Genomic DNA, 24,008 nt, shown 5'->3' on the forward strand with positions numbered 1-24,008 from the left:
GCTCATGACCAATATGTAGTTTGCCCTTGATCCTCCTTCAGTTTAGGTCCTGGCTGGAGGAACGTGGGTTTGGTAACTCAGAAAGGAGGCAGAATTAGTGGCAGGATGGATGAGAGGCCCCTCACCCACAGTAGGGCTGGAAAAGACCAATCTGCCAGTTACCTTCCACCTGCAGAGAAATGTGATATGTGCTGTGTTCAGGCCCTGCCAACCTGAGGGTCAGCCCTGGCAAAGCAAACTGCCTCCTGGAAATGCTAATAATTGCACAACACCCACTCCTACCTGACGTCCCAGCACTCACATACATTCTCACCTCCTAATATTTTAACCACAAAGGTATGCCTTTTGTTAAATCTTTACCCATTCTTTTGCCTGGCATTTTTTTGTTTTTTGTTTTTTTCTGTTTTGTTTTGTTTTTTGTTTGTGTTTTTTTTTTTCAAGTCCCAAGTGTAGGAGCTATTTCTGATTTGTGCGGTTGATAAATGCCTCTACTTTAAATTTTCTGTTTTATTAAAAATTTTTTAATGTTTATTTATTTTTGACAGAAAGAGACAGAGCATGAGCGGGGGCAGGGGCAGAATGAGTGGGAGACACGGAATCTGAAGCAGGCTCCAGGCTCTGAGCTGTCAGCACAGAGCCCGACACAGGGCTCAAACTCACGAACTGTGAGATCATGACCTGAGCCGAAGTTGGATGTTTAACTGACTGAGCCACCCAGGCACCCTATTTTATTTTAGACAGAGAGCAAGTGAACGGGGAGAAGGGCAGAGGGGGAGAGAGAGAGAGAGAGAGAGAGGCTCAGCAAGGAGCCAGATGTGGGGCTCAGTCCCACAACCCTGGGATCATGACCTGAACCAAAATCAAGAGTCAGAAGTTCAACCAAGCCACCCAGGTGCCCCTAGATGCTTGTACTTTGTACTGCTCACCAGACTCAGAGGAAGGAGTCAAGTGGTAGGAAATTTCATAGATGGAAACCAGTGCAAAAAGACGACCAAGGAGATGGAACTTTATGGGTGAATGAAAGATTCCAAGGTCCTGACTTTCAAATACTGTACGATCAAACTTTTGCTTTATAATAAGTGCGTATGTGTGTGTGTGTGTGTGTGGTGGGGAGGTGGGGAAGTGTAAAATCCACATTCAGAGACCTAATTTGAAAATACTTTTTCCCTGCTTTTCCTGCATGCCTTTTTATTGGAAGCAAGCAGCCCAGCACCCAAGATATTACAGTTTGTGAATTCTTCAGCTAAGATGGCTTGACCTATATATAAGTATGAAAATCCCAGCTAGCCCAGACTTTCTGAAAGTGGAACTGTATAACATACTTCCCTGACATAAAATGTCATGAAACCTTCCTTTTTTCCCCCAGGAACCCTTGAGTCCTTAAAGGGGACAGCACTTAAGGTAATGGGAAGAAAAAAACCATGCAAATGTATTACCTGTTAAAGAAAGACAAAAGAAAGTAGGAATTGGAGGGAGCAAATTGTGAGAGACTGAAATGAAACCAACACAGGAACCCAATGGAGGCGCCAATCAGAAGGGAGAAAGAACTGCAGGACAGGGACACACACACACACACACACACACACACACAGATTAAAGGAAAAGTGCAAAGGGGGCCAAGTTGTGTGTGTGCAAGAGAACACACACACAGATTAAAGGAAAAGTGCAAAGGGGGCCAAGTTGTGTGTGTGCAAGAGAGGGAGAGGGAGACAGAGAGAGAGAGAGAGAGAGAGAGAGAGAGAGAGGGAGAGAGAAAGAGAGAGATCTTGAGATCTAGACCGGGTCAAGCTGGAAGAACAGGCAGAGTAAGACTAGAGACTGGGTGGGGAATCCCAGAACAATCTGTTTACAAAAAGAAAGGCCTATGGAAATTCCACAAGTGACTTTAGAGATTCAAATCCGAAAGAGAAAAGGACCCAAATACACACGCTGTGTGTTTTCACCAACTGCTGATGTTCCGCCTAGACTAGAGGAAATTCTCCGCGGCCTTGAACAGACACTTCGAGATTTCAGATTTCAGATTTCAGCAGACTTAAACCGTGGCCTCCAGGGCCAGGGGGGCCCGGCCAGCGGCCGCGGTGCCGCCGGGCCGGGACCCCACGGGAGCGCGCGGGGCGCGGGGGCTGCCCCCTCGGAACTCCCCCTCGCATTGGCTGTCTGCCCGGGAGTCTCTGCTTCCCAGGCGCGCTCGGGTTATTGTTCTGCCGTCGCCGGCAGGGAGGAGGGGTGGGATGGGATGGGATGGGGTGGGGGAAGCGGCCGGAGGAGGACGGCGGCGGCACGCGGCTGGCACCCGAGCAGGAGGCGGGGCGGGGGGGGGGGGGGGGGACTCTCCGCTGAGCACTGCGCGCCCGGGGGTGGGACTCCTGCGACCTGAGGCTGAGCGTCCGCGGAGGCTGCCGGGCGCCTCCCCCGGCCGGTTCCCCGGTCCCTCGCGGAGATCTCCGGCTCCCCGGAGGCTGGGAGGTGGAGGCCGGGGTGGGCGTCCCGGTGCCGCGCAGTGGCTCCCGCGGCCGCCCCGGCGCTCTCGGCTCGGGGGAGGGACGCTATGACGCACCCTCCCGGTATTAGAACACTTCACCTTCTATTTATAGACACCCCTCCGACCGCAGACCCAGCTCGCCCTCTCTCTCCTTCCCTCTAATCGTGACAGAGGCTACGAAAAATCCTACCCAGAAGGGAAGACCCTAACACACAGTGATAAGGAAGCATTCTATTTCGTGCGTTCCTTTATTATTGCCAAGTATTAATTGCAGGTCTGGTGAACTCCCTGTGGCACAGGGAATTCCCAATTTTCTGAAGCTTTAAAACCTACCCGACTTTATTTTACGTGTCTCCTAAACATGTCAGATAAATCTGTCTCTTTTGAGTTCATGAAATAGGCGCCGAAAATGTGCTCAAACTGGTTAAGACGTAAACCCATTGAATTGAGGGAAAAGAGGTTTCTTGCTGGCTTTCTGTATTTGCTACATGTCCCCAATTCTAGCCGTCGAATTTACTTGGGAGAAGAGCATATAAAGGGAAAATATTGCACATTTCAAGCAAAAGCAAAGTTTGTCTTACGGTTTTTGTTTTGTTTTTTTTGAAATTGTGGCTTTTGGATGCTGACTTCATGCTTTTAGATGTACACTTTATAATTATAGGTGATTAAAAATAATTCTTACCTAGTCACATTAACATTTGCAGTAATTAAAATGGGGAATTTTTTTAAACCGTAATTTATTTCTCATAATTTGGTTGGTTGGGCTGCAGTCTGCTAAAGAGGAAGCCTGATTATTATCTTTCATCTTGGTTTCTATTCAGTTTCACTTTCTAAACTTCGGAGTTGACCAACAAAATACTGCCTTTTACATTTATTAAGGAAAAGGATATACATATGTACATATAGGCCTTTTTAAAGACAATTTTTAGAGCAACTTTAGGTTTACGGCAAAATTGAGAGGGATGTACAGAGATTTCCCGTATGCCCTCAGCCCCCACACATGAGCAACCTCCCGCTGACCAGGATGGTACGTTTTTTACCAAGAAGCAGCCTACATTGACACATCATAATCACTGAAAGTCCACCCTTTACCTTCAGGTTTCACTCTTGGTGTTGTAAATTCTATGGGTATTAACAAATATATAATGACATACGTTAATCTGTATAATATCTCATGATGTATTTTCACTGGCCTGAAATTTTTTTGAGCTCTGTGTAGGCCTGTTTTTAAAAGCATAGTGAGGGGTGACTCAGTCCTTAAGCGTCTGAATTTGGCTCAGGTCATGGTCTCACAGCTCGTGAGTTCAAGCCCTGCATCAGGCTCTGTGCTGACAGAGCCTGGAGCCTGCTTCAGATTCTGTCTCTCTCTCTCTCTCTGCCCCTCCCCTGCTTGTGCTCTGTCTGTCTGTCTCTCTCTCTCAAATATAAATAAACATTAAAAAAAATTTAAAACACAGCAAAACCACAAATTGGTTACCATGCAGATAATTCTAAGACAGCAAAATGCAAGCCAAATAATGTTCAATATGCCATTCTTGCCAACACCTAGTCTATAAAGTGAGGGGTGTCTATAATAACAGTTTTATAACATGATTTTGCTGTGGAGAGTACTGTGGAGAGTACATGGCTGAATAAGTATTTGATAAAGAATGACTTCAATAACAACTGTTACAGTGCATTACAAAATGCCCGTTTGATGGTAGGCCCCTTATGAAAGACAATTTGGCAGTAAGTGTCACGTTTTAAACTGTTCATGCCCTTGGACCCATCAGTTCTACTCTTGTGCGTTTCTGCTACAGAGGCAGTACCTACATGTGAGGTCATTGATTGGTGCAGTGTTTGTTACAAACAAAAGGTTAGAAATATACAAATGTCCTGCAATAATGGCACATCTATATGATGAACTATTACATAGCCTTGAAGATTAAAACAATCCCTTTTTGAAAAGATATTTGCAAATGACATATCGGACAAAGGGCTAGTATCCAAAATCTATAAAGAGCTCACCAAACTCCACACCCGAAAAGCAAATAACCCAGTGAAGAAATGGGCAGAAAACATGAATAGACACTTCTCTAAAGAAGACATCCGGATGGCCAACAGGCACATGAAAAGATGTTCAGCGTCGCTCCTTATCAGGGAAATACAAATCAAAACCACACTCAGGTATCACCTCACGCCAGTCAGAGTGGCCAAAATGAACAAATCAGGAGACTATAGATGCTGGAGAGGATGTGGAGAAACGGGAACCCTCTTGCACCGTTGGTGGGAATGCAAATTGGTGCAGCCGCTCTGGAAAGCAGTGTGGAGGTTCCTCAGAAAATTAAAAATAGACCTACCCTATGACCCAGCAATAGCACTGCTAGGAATTTATCCAAGGGACACAGGAGTACTGATGCATAGGGGCACTTGTACCCCAATGTTCATAGCAGCACTCTCAACAATAGCCAAATTATGGAAAGAGCCTAAATGTCCATCAACTGATGAATGGATAAAGAAATTGTGGTTTAGGGGCGCCTGGGTGGCGCAGTCGGTTAAGCGTCCGACTTCAGCCAGGTCACGATCTCACGGTTCGTGAGTTCGAGCCCCGCGTCGGGCTCTGGGCTGATGGCTCAGAGCCTGGAGCCTGTTTCCGATTCTGTGTCTCCCTCTCTCTCTGCCCCTCCCCCGTTCATGCTCTGTCTCTCTCTGTCCCAAAAATAAATAAACGTTGAAAAAAAAAATTTAAAAAAAAAAAAAAAAAAAAAAAAAGAAATTGTGGTTTATATACACAATGGAATACTACGTGGCAATGAGAAAAAATGAAATATGGCCTTTTGTAGCAACGTGGATGGAACTGGAGAGTGTGATGCTAAGTGAAATAAGCCATACAGAGAAAGACAGATACCATATGGTTTCACTCTTATGTGGATCCTGAGAAACTTAACAGGAACCCATGGGGGAGGGGAAGGAAAAAAAAAAAAAAAAGAGGTTAGAGTGGGAGAGAGCCAAAGCATAAGAGACTGTTGAGAACTGAGAACAAACTAAGGGTTGATGGGGGGTGGGAGGGAGGAGAGGGTGGGTGATGGGTATTGAGGAGGGCACCTTTTGGGATGAGCACTGGGTGTTGTATGGAAACCAATTTGACAATAAATTTCATATATAAATTAAAAAAAAATCCCTTTTTGTGCCAACAGGGTAGTATCTCCAAGATGTCCTGTTAAGTGAGAAAGATGAAGAAACAATATAAAATACTATCATTTATATTAGAAAAATAAATCTAAATGCACATGTTAACTTTTACATGTCTCAAATACATACATGTATATTAAATGCATATATATGGAAATATTTATGAAACTAGTAACAATGTTTTCATCTCGGGAGGCACCAGGGAGTCTAAAATGAGAGAGAAACATATTTTCTATTATCCAGCCTTTTGTATCTTTGAATTTAGTTCCATGCCCATGCATCACCTGTTAGTTTTTTTTTTAACTAAAAATACCTTTAAATTTCTTTATAAATTTAGTCAGCTATGATAGATCTCTCTTTAATTTGTAGAAGTTCTATATTTGGGATTGCCGTCATTTTAGAGAAGTTTACTGTGTTGAAGCAAAACGATGAAAAGTTAAGCTAAGCTTTGATCTTCAGGACTCGTTTAACCTAGCTCTACCTAGTCTATGAATCATCATAGAAATGCTTTGCCCTGATATGACTAGAATGCTATTACCAGCATTTTTAAAGAAAGCATTCTGTTGGTTTTTTCTCTATTCTTGGGCATTTCATAAATGGGAGCCGGGGCAGAGTTAAACGTCTATTTAGCTTCTATTATAAAATAATTATTTAAAGAGATTTATAATTCATCCATTTTTTTTTTTTTTGCACAAGTCTTATTTAACAGAATTCATGCTTCTTCCAATGATTTTCTATAATGGAGATCAGTTGGTTAGATTTCAAAATATTCTAGGGAGGTAATGTGCACAGAGTACATTTGCCTCCATTACAAAAGAGAAAAAAACAGAGGCCTTGGGGTAGGCAAGGGGTGTGTACTATGAGATTATACCAGAAATTAGCTAAATTATTTATATTTTTAATTTCATTGTAGGTATTTTTTTCTTTCCAGCTTTATTGAGATATAATTGACACATAACGTTAAATACATTTAAGGTATGTAGTGTGTTTGATTCAATACACTTACATATTGCAAAATGACTTTGTAAGTATTTCTTACTTAAGTTTATGTAAGTTTATGTTGTTACTCTTCAGTATAAGAACAGGAATGGGGCAGGACTGGTGTTGCCAGGGTGGTTTCCCTCGGGGCCCAGCACCAATGCTCTGTGATGAGGATGATGATGAGGACAAGGAGGAGGAAGGGTGTCTTTGCATAAACAGAAATGTCGGCAAGTTTTGTGTACATAAACTGTGTGTAGAGCACTTTGCCAGAGTCTGGCAGTTAAAAAGGACTCAAAATGGAATTACTATTTTATTTTATCTTATTTTTGAAATTTTTAAATGTTTATTTATTTTTGAGAGAGAGAGAGGGAGAGAGAGAGAGAGAGAGGAGGGGCAGAGAGAGAGGGAGACACAGAATCCGAAGCAGGCTCCCGGCTCTGAGCTGTCAGCACGGAGCTCAACTCGGGGCTTGGACTCACTAACCCTGAGATCATGACCTGAGCCCATGAGCCGAAGTCAGACGCTTAATTGACTAAGCCACCCAGGTGCCCCTAGAATTATTTTACAATAGTTTACAATAGTCTCCTGGGCCACAAGTTTTGTTTGGGGTCGTAGGATCAGGCTGCCCATCCATGCACCATATTCCACTCTTTTTTTTTTTTAGAGAGAGAGGTGGGGAGGAGGGACGGAGGGAGAGGACAAGAGAATCCCAGTGCAGATTCCAGTGACCTTACGATCATGACCTGAGCCGAAATCAAGAGTCAGATGCTCCACCAACTGAGCCACCAAGGCGCCCCCACATTCCACTTTCTTAAGAACTACAAAGTCCCTGTGCAATGTTTCCCACCGTCAAGTATCACAAAAGTGAAGCACAATCATGACTTGTACTATCTTTAGGCACCAGCTATAATATTATTTCTAGAGAGTTTTTTAAAACATTACTTCAAGATAACTCTACTCTCCCCCTAGCTTTGCTCTCTAAGCAATCATCATGGCTTTTAGCTGTCAGTGGTATATATGTGTGTGTGTGTGTGTGTGTGTGTGTGTAATATTAGGACAAAATACATTATGTGCATACTATTAGAATAAAAACTGTCTGTGAACCTGCTGAAAGTATCTCATGTAGCGTATCTACCCTCTTGGGATGCAGAAAAGGAGAGATCGCCATGCAATTGCTTGTCTTTGATAATTTCATTGTAACCTGCAGAGGACCCTGCGAGACACTTGGCAGCTACTTCTCCCCTTCGACATCCTTGATTGGGTTTGGGGTGGCTGCTCTGGAAGCAGGAAAACATGATAACCACCTGCTACTCACACTGCAAGGTAGACGCTTGGAGAGCAGAAAGCTTTTCCAGTTCCTGGCCATGCATGAGCAAGCCTGGGTATATTCAAGTGTCTGTGTATCCATATTCTGGTGTATGCTTGCATTGCTGCTGGGTTTGGGCTCAGAAAGGACACTTTCAGATGAATGCACTCTAGTCACCTATTTCAGAACAAAGCCAGATTAGATGGGTAGTGAATAATTTGGGGAGGGTGAGAGTATTTTGGGGGAGGAGAGTCCCAGCATGTATATAACCTGTCTGGGAAAGCCTCAGGAGACAGAAGAGTGAGGTTGTGGAAAACTTTATCTTTGGGAATTGGCCTGAGATACATTAGCTTATATGATACCGTGAATACAGAAGAACATATGGCAGGTGTGGTTTTAGGGAAAAAAATAAATTGGACAATCACGTGTCTATCACCTTGCTTAAGAAACAGAGTATCACCAGCTCCTTGGAAGCCCCTGTGTGTTCATTTCCAAACCTATCTGTCTCCCTGGCTTCTCTCGGGAACCACCTTTCTGAATTTTGTTTTTGTTTCTGGTTGTAGTGGTTATGAACGTATTCCTGAATAACAGTGTTTAGATGTACCCACCTTTGAACTATAAGTGGATGGAGTCTTCGATGACTTACTTTTTTCACTCAGCATTCTGTTTGTGAGCCTCCTCCAGCCCCATCCTTTCTCCCCTTATTGCAGACCTCCAGCCCAGATCCCCTCTGGGATTCTCGCTTTTATCCCCCGGCCAGACTCTCTGTTGACAGATTCTTCCTTCTAGAATTCGCTGTGCAAACCACCACCAAATATTCACCCTAAGATGCAAAGTTGCGTGTAAAACTATTTTCTAGCAGCATATTCGGTGAGAGATGTTTGTTACGTTGACAAATTTTGTACCAATATATATTATAAATCATATTTGGACACAATGTTAACAATGGCTCTCTCTAGGCAGGAGGTTTATAGGTAATTTCGGGTTTTGTGATTTTCTATATTTTCCACATTTTCAACGGATTACATGAAACCTTGAAAGTGAGGTTCGGGTCCTTCCCTGCTTTGATCTTTCCTCTTCCTGGTGGTTTCTGGGGTGTGACTGGTGGAGAGCTGGGAGTGTGGGGCACAAGAGAAGAACACAGAGCCCCCTTTCTCAGCGACATGTTGGTGCTTAGAACCTCTGCTTTCTCTCTCACCCTCAGTCCAGAGCATCATTCTCTCAGCCGAGGCAGGGCAGCCTGGCCTTTCTTCTGTTCTTCCAGACAGGGCCAGCATCACAGACGTGTCATCCCCGCAGCCACCCAGGGCCCCGCGCTCTGAAGGGCTCTGTGCCACTGTGCTGTCTCAACGGTCTTGATTTTATTTTTGTGCCTATGTTTTGTATGTGAAGTCCCATGGGACAAGGGAGCATGAGCAGAAGGGACATGAATATCTGCTACTCTTGCCCCCGCATGAGCACAGTTTCCTGGTTGTCCCACAATGCTTAGGAGTTCAGCAAGATGCAAGTATGTTTCATCTTTGATTGAGTAAGTGGGGACGCTTGGGCTTTTTTTTTTTTTTTTAATGTTTATATTTTGAGAGAGAGAGAGAGACAGAGAAAGAGAGGACAAGCGGGAGAGGGGCAGAGAGAGGGAGACAGGATCCAAAGCAGGCTCCGCAGTGACAGCAGAGAGCCTGAAGTGGGGCTCCAGCTCACCAACTGGGAGATCTTGACCTGAGCCAAAGTCAGATGTTTAACGGACTGAGCCACCCAGGTGCCCCAGAGGTCGGGCTTTCTATTCAAACCAGGATGTGTTTTGAAGGCAGAAAAAAGGGCAATGGCATTCTAAAAACATGAACAGGCAAAGAACCTTATCATATCCTTTCTTACTTTTGATGCTGTCTCTATTAGGCAAGGACATAGGCTGAAAATGACAACATGGAGGGGAAGAGAACACCATGGTTCCTTTTCCTTTCAGTCCTGCCTTACCCGTTGGTAAACTTAAGTAGAGTGTTGGTGGAATGCGCCCATATCAAGAAGTAGAATAAAAGCAGTTGAATTAGTTCTGTGCAGTGTGTCCACTGTTCTGGTAAGAATAAAATACATATGCACATACAAGCTACAACATATGAATTGGATACTTTCAGTGGTTCTACTTATAAGTTCAATGCTCTTATATTTGCATTTAAAATTCGTATTTCACAATATAAAAATGAACAGTAAAATTCAGGCTAATAATTTAATTTTCAACTTAATTTTGACTTGTTTACTGAGAGTCACATTAAATAACTTTTTTTAAAAATGTGACGAGTTGAGAGACTATGGAAGAAAGAGTAAAAGAAAGAATAAAACCTTTTTATTCTAGTATCTTTAACAGCACTTTTTTTCTGGGCTCCACAAATTATGCTGGGATACACAGATTGTATTTCCAAGTCTATGGCTTATGTTGTGTTGTAGCTTATGAAAACTCAGGTCTTTTCTCTAAAACTAGGTTTCATCTCTGCTGTGAGTTTTTTTTCTCTCTCTCTCTCTTTTAATGTTTTTATTTGTTTTTGAGAGAGACAGAGAAAGAGACAGAGTGTGAGCATGGCAGGGGCAGAGAGAGAGGAAGACACAGAATCTGAAGCAGGCTCCAGGTTCTGAGCTGTGAGCACCGAGCCCAATGCAAGGCTTCAACTTGTGAACTGCAAGATCATGACTTGAGCCAAAGTCAGACACTTAACCAACTGAGCCACCTAGGTGCCCCTCCCCTGTGAGTTCTTAAAGCCCATTTCCAGACCTGGGAGTCAAGGGTTCACTCTTCTTTCTTTCTGAATCTTTATTGTACGATATCCATACCCTGTGGGAAGGGACTGTGGTAGAGAAAATGCTGCGAAAGCACACTGGTTAATATCTCAAAATAGTACCCTCTCTATTAAAAAACAAAAACAGAACAACACCTAGAAACTATAAGTTTCTTGAAGACAAGGACTTTCTCTCTCTCCCCTGTGCCTCCATAGTGCTTTCCTATAATAGGGGCTTAATAGCTGTTTGTCCTTTTCCTCAGTAAGTGTTTGCTCAATTAAATTTCAAACACTCTTTTCATCATGCTCTTCCAGTTCTCAAACACCTTCAAAGGCTCCCTATTGCCTTATCCTATAAATTGAAACGCTTAACCAGGCATTTAAGGTTCTATAATCTGGGCTCCATCTGCTTTTCCAAATACATCTCTAAGACTCCCTAGAACTCAGTAAGTAATTGTTGAACAAATATGGAGTGATTGGATTACACAGCTTCTAGGAGTTACAGAAACTACAGATGGATAAATCATTAGACCTTTTAGGGTTAGATTTATGTAATAGATGTCAGCTAACATTAATGCCCCAGTACTGGGAGCGTGATGAGTGTTACAGCCCCCAAATGGTAATCATAAGATATGCGATCCTGAGAATAGTCATCTCTGCAGGATCACATTCTGGCTTCTGCAAAAATCAGACATCCAAAGCTAGTCGGAGAGAAGCCTGCAGCTGTGGCTTAGTTCCCCGGGAAGGGGTGTGGGCCACGGAGCCTCACGTGCTGCTCTGCGGAGCTCCCTACCTGGGCTCAGGCAAGCGCCTGCAAATGGGAATTTGAGGGCCATGAAATCATAGCCATTACTAACGGTCAGAATTTCGTATGCTAGTAAAGAGCCATTAGGAAAGCTCTGGGCAGAGACAGGCTTTTAAGGCAGTATAATCCAAGCAGGGGCTATTCTCAGCATACCTTTGTGGGAAACAATTGCACTTCCAACATGCCTGCTCTGAGGAGATTCATGACCCGACAGAGCTGGGAGAAACTTCAAGAGCCGTTGTGTCCATTCCCCTGCGTTTAGGTTAGAAAACACCCAAATCTTTCAGAAAGCTACCCATCTGTCCCCAAACCTTCTGGTAACTCCTTCACTTGTTTATCCAACACTGATTTCAGGGAACTACTTCTGATATCTAACCTAGATCTCTACAGCTCATTATCTTTTTCATCTTCTCCCTCTCAATCAACCTTAAAAGGCCTTTTGTGTCTACTGCTCATTGACACAGAGCTAATATTACAATTACCGTTATGGTTTCATCCTTACGGTTATTATTAGCACTGACAGCACACTAGGAGGTATATAAAGATACATAAGCAAACACATTTTTAGGTCAGTCTTGAAATAAAGCTTTAAAAAAAAATTTTTTTTTTTAATGCTTGTTTATTTTTGAGAGAGAGAGAGAGACAGAGGGAGACACAGAATCCGAAGCAGGCTCCAGGCACAGAGCCTGACATGGGGCTTGAACCCAAGAACTGTAAGTCCGTGTCCTGAGCCGAAGTCGGACGCTTAACTGACTGAGCCACCCAGGCACACCCAAATAAAGCTCTTTAAAATCCAGTAACGTTTGGGTGTTTCTGACTTGGAAATGGGGCAACAGGCAGATGTGGGTAGCAGAGTGGCCCTGACTGTGGCTGACTCTTCAAGAGCCATCGCTCGACTTCCACCCAGCTGGATCAGGAAGCTTATAACCAGATGCATGGATATTAAATATGCATGGGGGAGCGAGGAGGTGCTAGGGAAGGCCACAACGGTAGAAACTGTGGAAGCCTGCAGAAGGAGTCGACCTGGGGTGCAGGGGGAGGGCATATATGAAAACCTGCCACAGCATCACGTGGAAGCCAGAAGGAAATATTTGAGTCAGAAGTGAGTTGTAACAACACTTTCCTTATCCTTCCTTCAAAGTGTTCCAGTTAAGAGCACAAATGAAAAACATCCTTGTGATGAAAAACATCCAGAGGCCCGTGGCTGACATGATCTTGTTCTGTTTCTTACCTATTTTCACTTATGAAACATTTTAAAGATTTATCCATGCTACAAGATGTGTATTTAGTACCTTACTTCACGTTACTCCACGGCATCTGCTACACTTTACTTACCTACCGTAGTACAGGTGTTATATACTTAAGTTTGCCTATAATACTTCAAGTGCTGCTGTGATGAATATCCTCAATTGTGCCCTCTTATGGACCTGTACAAGAGTTTCTTAGTGGTGTATATCTCCAGGAGCGGAACTGTTGGGCCATCAGGAAAACATTTGCTACATTTCATTAAGTATTGCCAGATGACTCCAAAATGGCTGTACCAGGGCTTAAGTCCAAACAGCAATATACAAGGGTTCATACTCTCTCTCATCCTAGCCAACACTTCGTGTTATCCACCTTTCACATTTTTGTCCAGTTTGTGGATGTAAAGAAAGAAGTGTCCTGTTGTTTTAACATGCATCTATCTGATTATAAGGGAGGTTGCATATCTCCTCATCTTCTCAGAGTTCCCTTCTGTAAATTTGCCTGTTCATATCCTTTGGCTATTTTTCTCCTGTGTTTCCTATTTATTTTTTTTCCCCTCAATGATTTGCAAGAATTCCTAGTATATTCTAGATATTAATCTTTTGTTCATTTTAGGCTTTGGAAATACCTCTCAATCTATCAACTGTCTCTTAAATTGTCTATGATGTTTCTGTTGAACAGAAAACTTTAATTTTGATGCAGTCAAGTTCATCGTTCTTTTGGTTTTATAGTTTATGCGTTTAGAGTCACATTTAAGTAGACTTTTCCTATCTCAAGACTCCAAAGCTATTCTATTTTTAATATCTATTAGCCTAACAGTTTTCCCTTCCCTTTTTAGTGTTCTTTTTTTTTTTTTTAATTCATCAAGAGCTCACCTTTGCATATAGTATGAGCTATGGATGCAACTTTATTTTTCTCCATGGCGAACCAATTTTCCTGAAATTACCTATCAAACAAAACCTCTGCATTGGATTGGATTATTGTTCTCAATCCTTCATGTCTTCCTTGCTATTGAATTATATACCCATGACCTTTGCCATGTGATTTTGTAGGACCTTCCACTATTGATGTCGGACTTGGCCATGTGACTTATTTGGCCAATGGAATGTTAGAATATGTGATGGGAGCAAAGGTATTAAATGTGTTTGAGTGACTTGGCTTCACCTCTTGAGCTTCTGTAATTGCCAGAATGAGACATGTGATGGAGACCTGAACTTAACCTGTGTCCTGGAGCTAAGCCCAGAGAATTCGGTGGAGCCCAATTAAGCCTTGATGAATCCAGATGAGATCAGCAAATCTCAGGTCACACACAGACCCATGAAGGAGAAAACACAAATGGCTGTAAGTAAGCCACTGGTTCTCTGGTTCTCTGGGGTTGTCTGTTATGGAGTATTATTATTGCAGCAATAGTTGGCTATCTCAACATGATTTCCTCAAGGATTTGTGATGTCACCATTATCATATACCAAACTCTCATAGGTAGATGGTTTGTTTCTGAGTTCTCTATTCTGTTCCACTGTTCTACAAGTCTGTTACTGTCACTTAGAATATGTCTTACCATATGGGAGGGTAAATTTCCCCTCTGATTTTCTGCCTCGGTGGCTCAGTTGGTTAAACGTCCAACTTCGGCTCAGTTCATGATCTCATGGTTCATGAGTTCAAGCCCTGCATCAGGGACTATGAGTGCAGAGCCTGCTTGGGATTCTCTCCTTCCTCTACTTGCCCACCCCCCTCAAAATAAATAAATAAACTTAAAAAAATGACCAGATTATACGGAATTTAGTCTTCCATATGCATTTTAATTAATTTATTTATTTTCTATTTTAAGTAGGCTCCACACCCAACAAGAGGCTCGAACTCATGACCCTGAGATCAAGAATTGCATGCTTTACCTACTGAGCCAGCCAGGTGCCCCTCCATATGCATTTTAAAACGTTTGAATTCCTCCACTCCTGCTACAAGTTTGAATAGTTTGCATTGAATTTGTGAATAAATTTTGAGATCATTGATATCTTTTTTAAATATATTTTTTAATGTTTTATTTATTTTTGAGAGAGAGAGAGAGAGAGAGAGAGAGAGAGTATGCACGAGAGAGTTGGGAAGGGGCAGAGAGGGAGAGGGAAAGAGGATCCGTAGCAGGCTCTGTGCTGACAGCAGCGAGCCTGATGTAAGGCTCGAACTCACGAACTGTGAGATTAAGACTTGAGGTGAGGGGCGCCTGGGTGGCGCAGTCGGTTAAGCGTCCGACTTCAACCAGGTCACGATCTCGCGGTCCGTGAGTTCGAGCCCCGCGTCAGGCTCTGGGCTGATGACTCAGAGCCTGGAGCCTGTTTCCGATTCTGTGTCTCCCTCTCTCTCTGCCCCTCCCCCGTTCATGCTCTGTCTCTCTCTGTCCCAAAAATAAATAAACGTTGAAAAAAAAAAAAAAAGACTTGAGGTGAAGTTGGACGCTTAACGGACTGAGCCACCCAGGTGCCCAGATATCACTGGTATCTTAATAATGTTATCATCTTATCCACAAACATTATATATAACCCTATTTAGGTCTTCTTTGAAGTCTATCAACAGAGTTAACATTTTTTTTTTTTCCATAAAGGCTTTGTGCGTTTTCTTAGGTTAATTGCTAGAGATTTTACTATTGTAAATAGTATCTTCCTTTCTAGTTTGTTGGTACTGGTGTGTAGAAATACTTCTGGTTTTCATGAATTGCGTTGGTATTTGGGGATCTTGTATCAGTTAGGATTGGGTTTGGCTATAAGTACATCACAACACACACACACACACACACACACACACACACACACACAATCTAAGATAACAGTAGCATGAATTAGAGGTTGATTCAGGAATTTCAAGAAGACTGGAGGTAGATACTTTAAGGCTAGTGCGGGTATAGCAGATGCCTTCTGTCTTATTGCTCCACTGTGTGTGTCTTCCATACCCAAGGTCAGCTCATGGTCTAAGATAACTGCTGAAGCTCCAGCCATTATGTCTTCATTTCAGATGACAGAAAAAAGGATGAGGCATACCCTCTCCCTCTTAGGACTTATACACCATTCCACTTTTAACCTATTGCCTGGAACATGGGAATACTTAGCATAAGAGATGCTGCCCAATGCTGTGTTTGTTCTGGCTGGCTATGTGCTATCTACACAAAGCATAGTGCTGTGGAAGAAAGGGAGAAAAGTGTATCTTCACTTCGCTGATTTCCCAGATTATTCCCTTTTTAAAAAAAATGTTTATTTATTGGAGAGCCTGGGTGGCTCAGTCAGTTAAGCATCCGACTTCGGCTCAGGTCACGATGTTGTGGTTCATGGGTTCAAGCCTCGCATCAGGCTCTGTGCTGACAGCTCAGAGCCAGGAGCCTGCTTCAGATTCTGTGTCCCCCTCTCTCTCTGCCCCTCCCCCCACTCGTGCTCCCTCTTTCTCTCAAAAATAAATAAACATAAAAAAAAGTTTATTTATTTTGAGAGAGAGAGAGAGAGAGAGAGAGAGAGAGAGAGAGATAGCATGTGCATGGAAGAGTGGCAGAGAGAGAGAGAGACAGAGAGAGAGAGAGAGAGAGACAGAATCCCAAGCAGGCTCTGCACTGTTAGCACAGAACCCAGTGTGGCTCAAACTCACGAACTATGAGATCATGATCTGAGCCAAAATCAAGAGTCAGACACTTAACCGACTGAGCCACTCAGAGACCCCTCTCTGATTACTTCTAATAGCTAGTTTTTGTTTGGTGTTTTATATGGTTGGTCAAGTTACTACAAGCAATCCCAGTTTTATCTCTTTCCTTTGGATTTCTCTATTTAATTTCTTCTTCCTTTTACAAATCTTACCCTGTTAACCAGGATTTTCAGTATCATGTTAAATAGCAGTGGCAACTTTGTCTTGATCCCACACTTAAATGGAATGTGTTTTAAGTAAATCTATTAGTAAGAGTTTTCTGTACATTTTGGTTCTTCATAAAGTTAATTTCTTCCTACTCCTAATTTTCTAGAAGTTCTTATTAATAATAAGCGATACACTTTCTCAAACGCTTTTTCTCTCTGAGTCTTTTTGAGATGAATTACCAGTAGGCTTTCTGATGTTAAATCATGCTTGAGTTTCTGGAATAAACTCTACTTGATTTATTATTCTTCATGTAGATGACTAGATAGGTAGCTAGATAGATATCTAAGCTAAAGATAGAAAAATGAGACTCAAGATTTCTCTTAGTTCACAGAAGTAGGCATGTTGGATGTGGTTAGCTAATATTTTATTTAGAATTTTTGTGCTTATGTTGATAAGTGAAATGGGTCTATATTATTCATAAACTATCCTTTTTAGAATTAGAATTTAGAATCTAGATTCAAATTAATTTAAATTGAGAATTAAATTGAGAATTAAATTGAGCATTAGATTTAGAATCTAATTCTGCTAGTTTCCTTTTTTCTGCTTTTGCTTCCTTTTGCTCATGATAGCTTTTTTCTTCATTTGTTTTGTAATTTGGATTGTGAGCTCATGTTTGTCTAGTGTTTATCTGTGCGAATCTGTGAGGCCTGGTTTGAATTCTCTATCCTTTATCCAAAAACATAAAGGATATGCTTTTCTTCCTGACCCATGTGGGTAATATATATTCAAACTAACTAAAAAAGAGCTTATAATTTAATTGAGATCAGCTACAATCATATAAATAAGTAAGAGTAAAAGAGATCTATATTGTAATCACATATTTCTTGGATACTTTGTGATTTTAGATTTAAAAAATTATACATGTGACTCATAACAGATTGAAAAGTACAGATAAGTAAGCAAAAGGAAAACTAGATAAAAATGAACTCAGTCCTGCTTATCTGTGACAAACACATTTGAAGTCTTCCTAGACTTTTCCTCAGGTTCCTATTTAAATGTTGCCCGTGTGTACTTTTGAGCCTCTTAATTAGATTATAAGCTCCTTGAGGCAACAAAAATCTCATACGGTACTTTTTTGTTGTAATTATCACAACAATTGTAAGTTGTTGGTACGTCATTAGTTTCACTCCACTGGTTAGAAGAAAAATTATGGTAACAACATAAAAATATTTTTTGTATGGCGAAATTTGAATTTTGAAATGTGACCCCGTACATATGAAAAATTCTATCTCTGTGTACTTTGAAACCATAAACTAGTAAGTTTCACACATACTGTAGGTTCATACACAAGATCGATTACAGTGATATTTTTAAGGTTATAAAATTATTTGACTTCCCTATACTTTTAAGTGTTATAAGGTATGCTTATGATATTTATGAAAGACAATTTGCCAGCTTCAACCTCCTTTTTAGGGATCACGCTGCCAGTATAACACAGACCTGTGTACAAGAGATTTAGAAAAGGAAGTCATCATAAAAATAAGAACTAGGAAATATATAGGAGAAAGGAAATAGATATGTGTGAAAAAGGAAAATAAGGGAAAAAATCAAATAAATACGAGTTCTCTAATTTTCAAAAGGAAGGAATACATAGGGGTTCTCAAATCAAATGTTTATTTTGATATTTTAATATTTATTTAAGTCACCTGGGGTATTTGTTTAAATAGCAGATGTCCAGGTCCTACCTACAGAAATGATCATTCAATAGATCTGAGTGCAGACCCAGTAATCTGGGTGGGCCTTAGACAATCATTTAAGAAATACTGGAATTGAGAGAGCACAGAATTAGAAAATGACACATGTTAGACATTGAAGCCATGCCAATAACAACTGACAAGAGGGCAACTTCCACCACAGGATGCTAAACCTGGGTATTTGGAATCCTCTGGAAGATCCTAGTGTATGTCTAGACTCAAAATCTTCTTCTGTGTTATTAGTACCCTCCACAGTATGTAAGATAACACTTTCACCAGGACTCAGGTCTACAGGCTGAAATCATGGAGTAGGACTCAAATCTGAGAAGAGAGAAGACGTGTCAGGCTGAGTATCACAACTAGGGCTCAGGGGAAGGATCAGTACCTTAAAATGACAATAATCAAAGAAAGCCTCAACATGGCTAGAGTAAGCCTTTGTGTTCACGTATTATCTGTCCTCTGAATTTCAGACCGCTGTAGGCTTTAATCTTATAATTATGAAAAACAGCAGCAACAACTACCTTTCTCGCTTGAAGACCCTAAATCAACCCTTAGGTCTCTCTAGTTTACTTGTCTATGAAAAATGGATATGGGGTATTCTAAGCGGATTTGAAAATATTTTTGTAGGAATGCAATATATAATTTGCCTTTCCTTGGTTTCTTGATGGGAAGCAATTGCCGTACATTTCAAATAATGCACAGAAATGCACCTTGCGGGAAAGGTGGATTTTTGCCAATGTTTTGCTTTTGTGAGCATCTCTATTCAGGTTTACCGGTAATTGAAGTTACTTCCAAGTAAAAGTGCGTAGAAACTGTTAAGGTCCGTATAATGATTCTTGCACACTAGGCAAGAAATTTGAGAAAAAGCCATAGCTCCGGAGAATGAGCAGCGTTAAGATCCAGCAGTGAGAGCTTCCCAGCATTGCCATCAGGGTACCAGGTGAGGAGGGTGGGCAGAGAAGTGGGAGAAAGAGAAGGAGGGAAGGTAAGGCATAGACACATACTTAAAAAGCAGAGCCCATACAGTTTCGCTCCTGCCAGGTTAAGAAGTGCCTTTTCCAGAAGATCAGTAAAGAAATGGTATGTATTCGGGAGCTGTTTCAACCTGTCCACACCCTACCCTGACTTCCCCAGGAAACAGGCGAGCAAAGAGGCTCGCTCATGCCTTTGCCAAGCCTCGGGTCTCTGGCTTCCAGCTTCCTCAGATCCCAGCCCCACAGGACGTCACAAGGAGCTGTCTTTCAGAGTGGGCACTGCAAGGGATGTGGAGCAAAGTTTTGATCCGATTCACTCCACATCTGGTTGCCCCTCGGGAGTGGAGTTCGACCTCAGGGGCTCTCCGGCAGCACAAGGCAGAGGAGATGAGCAGCAGCAGCCTGCAAGCTGAGTAAGGAGCCAGCCTCCGCCGCCGCCTCCTCCTGCCGGTGCGGAGTCGGCAGCACAGCCAGTCCCTTTCGCTGTCACGCCGCCAGCAGCGCGGCCCCTCCGCCGCCCCCCCCCCCCCCCCCCCCCCCCCGCGCAGCCCCAGCCCTCACACTGTTATTTGCGTGACTGACCCGAACCGAGCGGGAGGGAGGGGAAGGCGTTGGCCCGCCCACTCCTTCCCCTCCGGCTAGGGGCGGCACCTTCTCCTCCTCATTGGTCACACGCTTGCGTCCATCACCCCCACGCAGCCTTCGGATTGGCGGAAGACGCACTTCTGGAGCTAGGAGGGCAGAGTGACTCCGCCGGTCTCCGGCGCCTCATCTTTCCCTCCACCCCCCACTTCAACGTCCACCCACCTCTCCCCACCCCCCACTCCACTTCCCCCGCCCCGTTCGCGGCAGTGTCCTTAGAAGACTCATTGGGCCAGGGGCGAAGCCAGCCGCCTATGGAGCCGCGTCGTGATTGGCCGACGCCCACGCCCGTCGGAGCGGCGGGATTTGCCATTCGCCACTTTCTCCGCTCCGCTCCCCGCCCCCCCAACGCCTCGCCCTCTCAGTCGCCTCCTCCCCTCCCGGCTCTTCTTCGGCCCCCTTTCCCCGCCCGTCCCCGCCGCATCTCCCCTGTCCAGCTGGGCGGGGACTGCTGTACGACTCTGTAAAGTCTGTGAGTCACTGCACAACCCATCAATCCAATTAAATGTCTCGAGCGAGCCGAGCAGGGGGTGCTGCCGCCGCCGCCGCCGCCGCTCGCCCCGCCGCGGCCGCCCCTGCTCGCAGCGCCCCTCTGATCCATGGCTGTCTGTCTGTACTTGTTACGGTGTAACCTCCTCCTCCTCCTCCTCCTCCTCCACCTCCTCCTCCTCCCTCTCCTCAGGAGCCGCTGCAACTTCCCCTCTGCCAGCCTCCTCTGCTTGGGGACTGCAAAGGCATGGGATAGATCCAGAGCCACTTCTCTCTGTCTCCCCTCCAGCCCTCGCTCAATTTCCCCCCTTTAAATTAAAGTCTGTTCCTCGCTCCTCGTCGTTTTAGAAATTTGTCAGTCTATTATTTCCCCTGATTTATTTTCCCTCCCTGGGGTAAGGGGTCGCAGGAAACGGTGGGTTTATTTTAGGGAAGGGGCTCTCCACCCCCACCCCCGTTTCTCCTCCTTTTTCGGCCGTGACTTGATTGCCCTGTTCCTCTCCGCTCCCACCCCTCGAACTCACCGTCCTGCACTCGAGTGACGCACCGACACCCCCCGCCCACTGCCCAGACGTCCCCTCCCTCGCTGCCACCCCGACCCGACTCGGAGCTGGACCCGGTGCCGACTTCTTCGCAGAAGGGTGAGTACCGTGTTGGGTGTTTTTTTTTGGGGGGGGGGGGATCTGGAAAGATGTAGCCGGTCCACTTTGAGGAGGGCAGGGATCACGTTGTGGGCTGGAGGTTCCTGGTCCGGCGTGGATTTGAGGTGGCGACTGCCTCCCTCCCTCGCTCTCTCTTCCCCCGCCCCTCGACTCCTTATTCACCAGCCTTGCTGTATTTCTAGGTATTGCCAGACTTCCACCATCGGGGCATTATAACGCTTATAAAATGAGCGGTAATGGCATGTTTTCTGTCTTAGGATGCTTAGTGAGCGGTAATAGTCAGCGATGGGATCTAATAGACTCTATAACCTGCAAAAAGTGTAAAACGTCTAATGGGTACATTTTACTCTAAATCAAAGTTAAACTTTTATTTAATGAAGGCAAAGCAAAAGGTATTTTTATTTTGGATGTGTGGGGATAGAGCAAGGGAAGACAGGTTGTCTAGTGGCCTGGCTTAGTATTTTTATTTTAAAATAGTTTTATGGGTTCCCTTTTGAAAAAAAAATATGATTTCAGTATGAAAGACTATGAAGTCTTTGAACCTGTTGGAGGAGTGCAAGGTAAGGTGGAAATCCAGCTTGACACTTCATCTTTCTCTCCCCTCTATTCAAGCGAGGCATACAACACAGAATTTTTTATTTCTCAGGCACTGGGCACAGTGGGATAAATATGGATTTTTTTTTCTTTTGATATCTGTCTTTTGTATACTTGATTGCTCTTAAACAATGTCATGCTATGGAATTTTGTAAAATTTAATTGGTTTCTTGGTTGTGGGTGGTTCAAAGGTACACCTACCTGCTGCCCATGTATGCTTTATGAGAATCTTGCCTTATGGATCTTTAATATTTAATTTGAGATAGGAGAAAAATTATGAAAAATAGTTACTCTGAATTGGCATCTGAGGTCACTTTTGAGAATTCAGCCTGTTTAAAAATGGTAGTACCTTTTTTGAATCAAGGTCTGGTCTAGTTGTCCACAAGATTCAAATTAGGCCAAACCAAACATGTTTTGAAATATTAAAGTATGAGAAAGGCCTCTTAGTAGTTCATTCTCTCCTTCTCTTTCAGACTAACCAGAATAAGTTGTTACTAAATTTAATTTTAAAGAATAGATTGTTCCTGTACTGAAATCTGCCAAGTTTCTACAGAGATTTCTTTTTAAAGAGCAGAAATGTGTTTATGATCAACCCAAAGTAGTAATGTTGACTCAAATGTAAATGCTGTCGTAAGGAAGTGCTTGTCATAAGCCCCAAAACCTTGCAAAGTGCTTCAGGAAGACTTATACAAAGCCTTTTGGAATTGTTTAATAAATTTCTTCTTGGGGCCCTTTTCTTGAATCTAAGACTGAATCACTGAGAGACCTCATAGCACAGTGGAGCTGTGCTGCCTGCGTTTGAATCTTGCCGCCTACCCTTGAGGGCTGTCTGACCTTGGGCAAGTTTCAAACCCGGTCTGTGCCAGTTTTCTTTTGTAAATGGAAAGGATGACTTTTCCTCAAAGGGTTGCTGTAAAGGTAAATAAGAGAGTGCCTGTCACAGAGTGTTGGGTGTTGTCCCTCATCATCACCATCTGCAGTGAGGATGTCTAGTGTAGAAATTGAGAGTATGGCCTTCAGAACCACAGTCTTTAGTTCAGGTCCCAGAATTTCCTCTTGTTATCTTTGTGACCAGGGTCAAGTGAACTTCAGATGCCTCATCTGTAAAATGGGAATAATAGAAGCATTTGCTTCATAGGGTTATTGTGAGGTCGGAATGAATTCATATATTCAAAGATCTTGACTAGTGTTTGGTACATCTTTTCGAATTTAATTCTGTGTAGTGTTTCTTGTCTGTCTTGAACCATGGATGACTATATTTTTTAGAAATAAATTTTGGTGGGGCGCCTGGGTGGCTCGGTCGGTTAAGCGTCCGACTTCGGCTCAGGGCATGATCTCGCGGTCCGTGAGTTCGAGCCCCGCGTTGGGCTCTGTGCTGACAGCTCAGAGCCTGGAGCCTGTTTCAGATTCTGTGTCTCTCTCTCTCTGACCCTCCCCCGTTCATGGTCTGTCTCTCTGTGTCTCAAAAATAAATAAACATTAAAAAAAAAATTTAAAAAGAAATAAATTTTGGTAACGATAGAGAATTATAGCCATCATGAAATATGCAGAATTCCTATCCATATGCATGATGTTTAATTGAATTTATACTTTTAAACCAGAGTTTATATGAGTCTTTATGAAATTTAGTTATTAGATGAGTTGATCGCTCTTTCATTTAAATATACATAACAGACTGTATGACTGTATAACAGACTGTAAAACTCTCTTATAATGGTACCTATCACACATTTGCTGTTACCTGTGATTTTCTCCTCTACTAAACAGAAAAAGCTCTTTGAGGGTAAGAATAGTGTATCATTCATAATTTAATCTCTGGTGCCTAGCAGAGTGCTGGATATATAAAGAAGCTTAATGAATGCTGTATAGTGAATTAAATACTGTTATTCTCAAGTTGTTTATGAGTAGTTGAATGACATTATAAGTGATACTGTGGAGAATGCTATTATTAGTATTGCTGAATTGAATTTTTACATTCTTAATTATTATTTTTGTAACTTGAGAGTAAATAAGGGGAATTATAGTAAAACTTATGTTTTATTAAGGAAACATTTCTCATTTTGAAAATTAAACTTAAAATAGTCTGAAAAGTACATGTTGAATGTCTTTCTTTGTTATCTGACATGTCCATTTTTTATTGTAAAACTTTCTGACTCCCACACTTTCCTGCCACTAAGTTGGATGTCATTGCAATTAACATGAACTATACAGATTCTAATTTGGATGTCCCAGATGATGATGTGATGTTGTTACTGGCTTCAGAATTAATAATAATAAAGAAAATTTTTCAAGTCAACACTGTGAAAATAAAGT

At 42.8% G+C, this 24,008-nt stretch overlaps 1 protein-coding gene across 3 annotated transcripts in view; it reads left to right on the forward strand.

Annotated features, from left to right (window-relative positions):
• Positions 1–20,295: 20,295 nt before the first annotated feature.
• The window catches only part of SERTAD2 (SERTA domain containing 2), a 117,757-nt gene continuing 114,044 nt past the window's right edge, over positions 20,296–24,008 (forward strand). For 2 of the 3 annotated variants that reach the window (XM_086700994.1, XM_086700995.1), the window contains exon 1: positions 20,296–21,080. The gene's annotated coding sequence lies outside the window, so the exon portion shown is untranslated. The remainder of the gene's footprint in view (positions 21,081–24,008) is intronic. The other variant, XM_086700992.1, reaches the window with a different exon arrangement.

Source organism: Puma concolor, chromosome A3, assembly GCF_028749965.1.
Source record: "Puma concolor isolate L17-30 chromosome A3, mPumCon1.1.hap2, whole genome shotgun sequence".
In the NCBI taxonomy this organism is placed as follows: domain Eukaryota; kingdom Metazoa; phylum Chordata; class Mammalia; order Carnivora; family Felidae; genus Puma; species Puma concolor.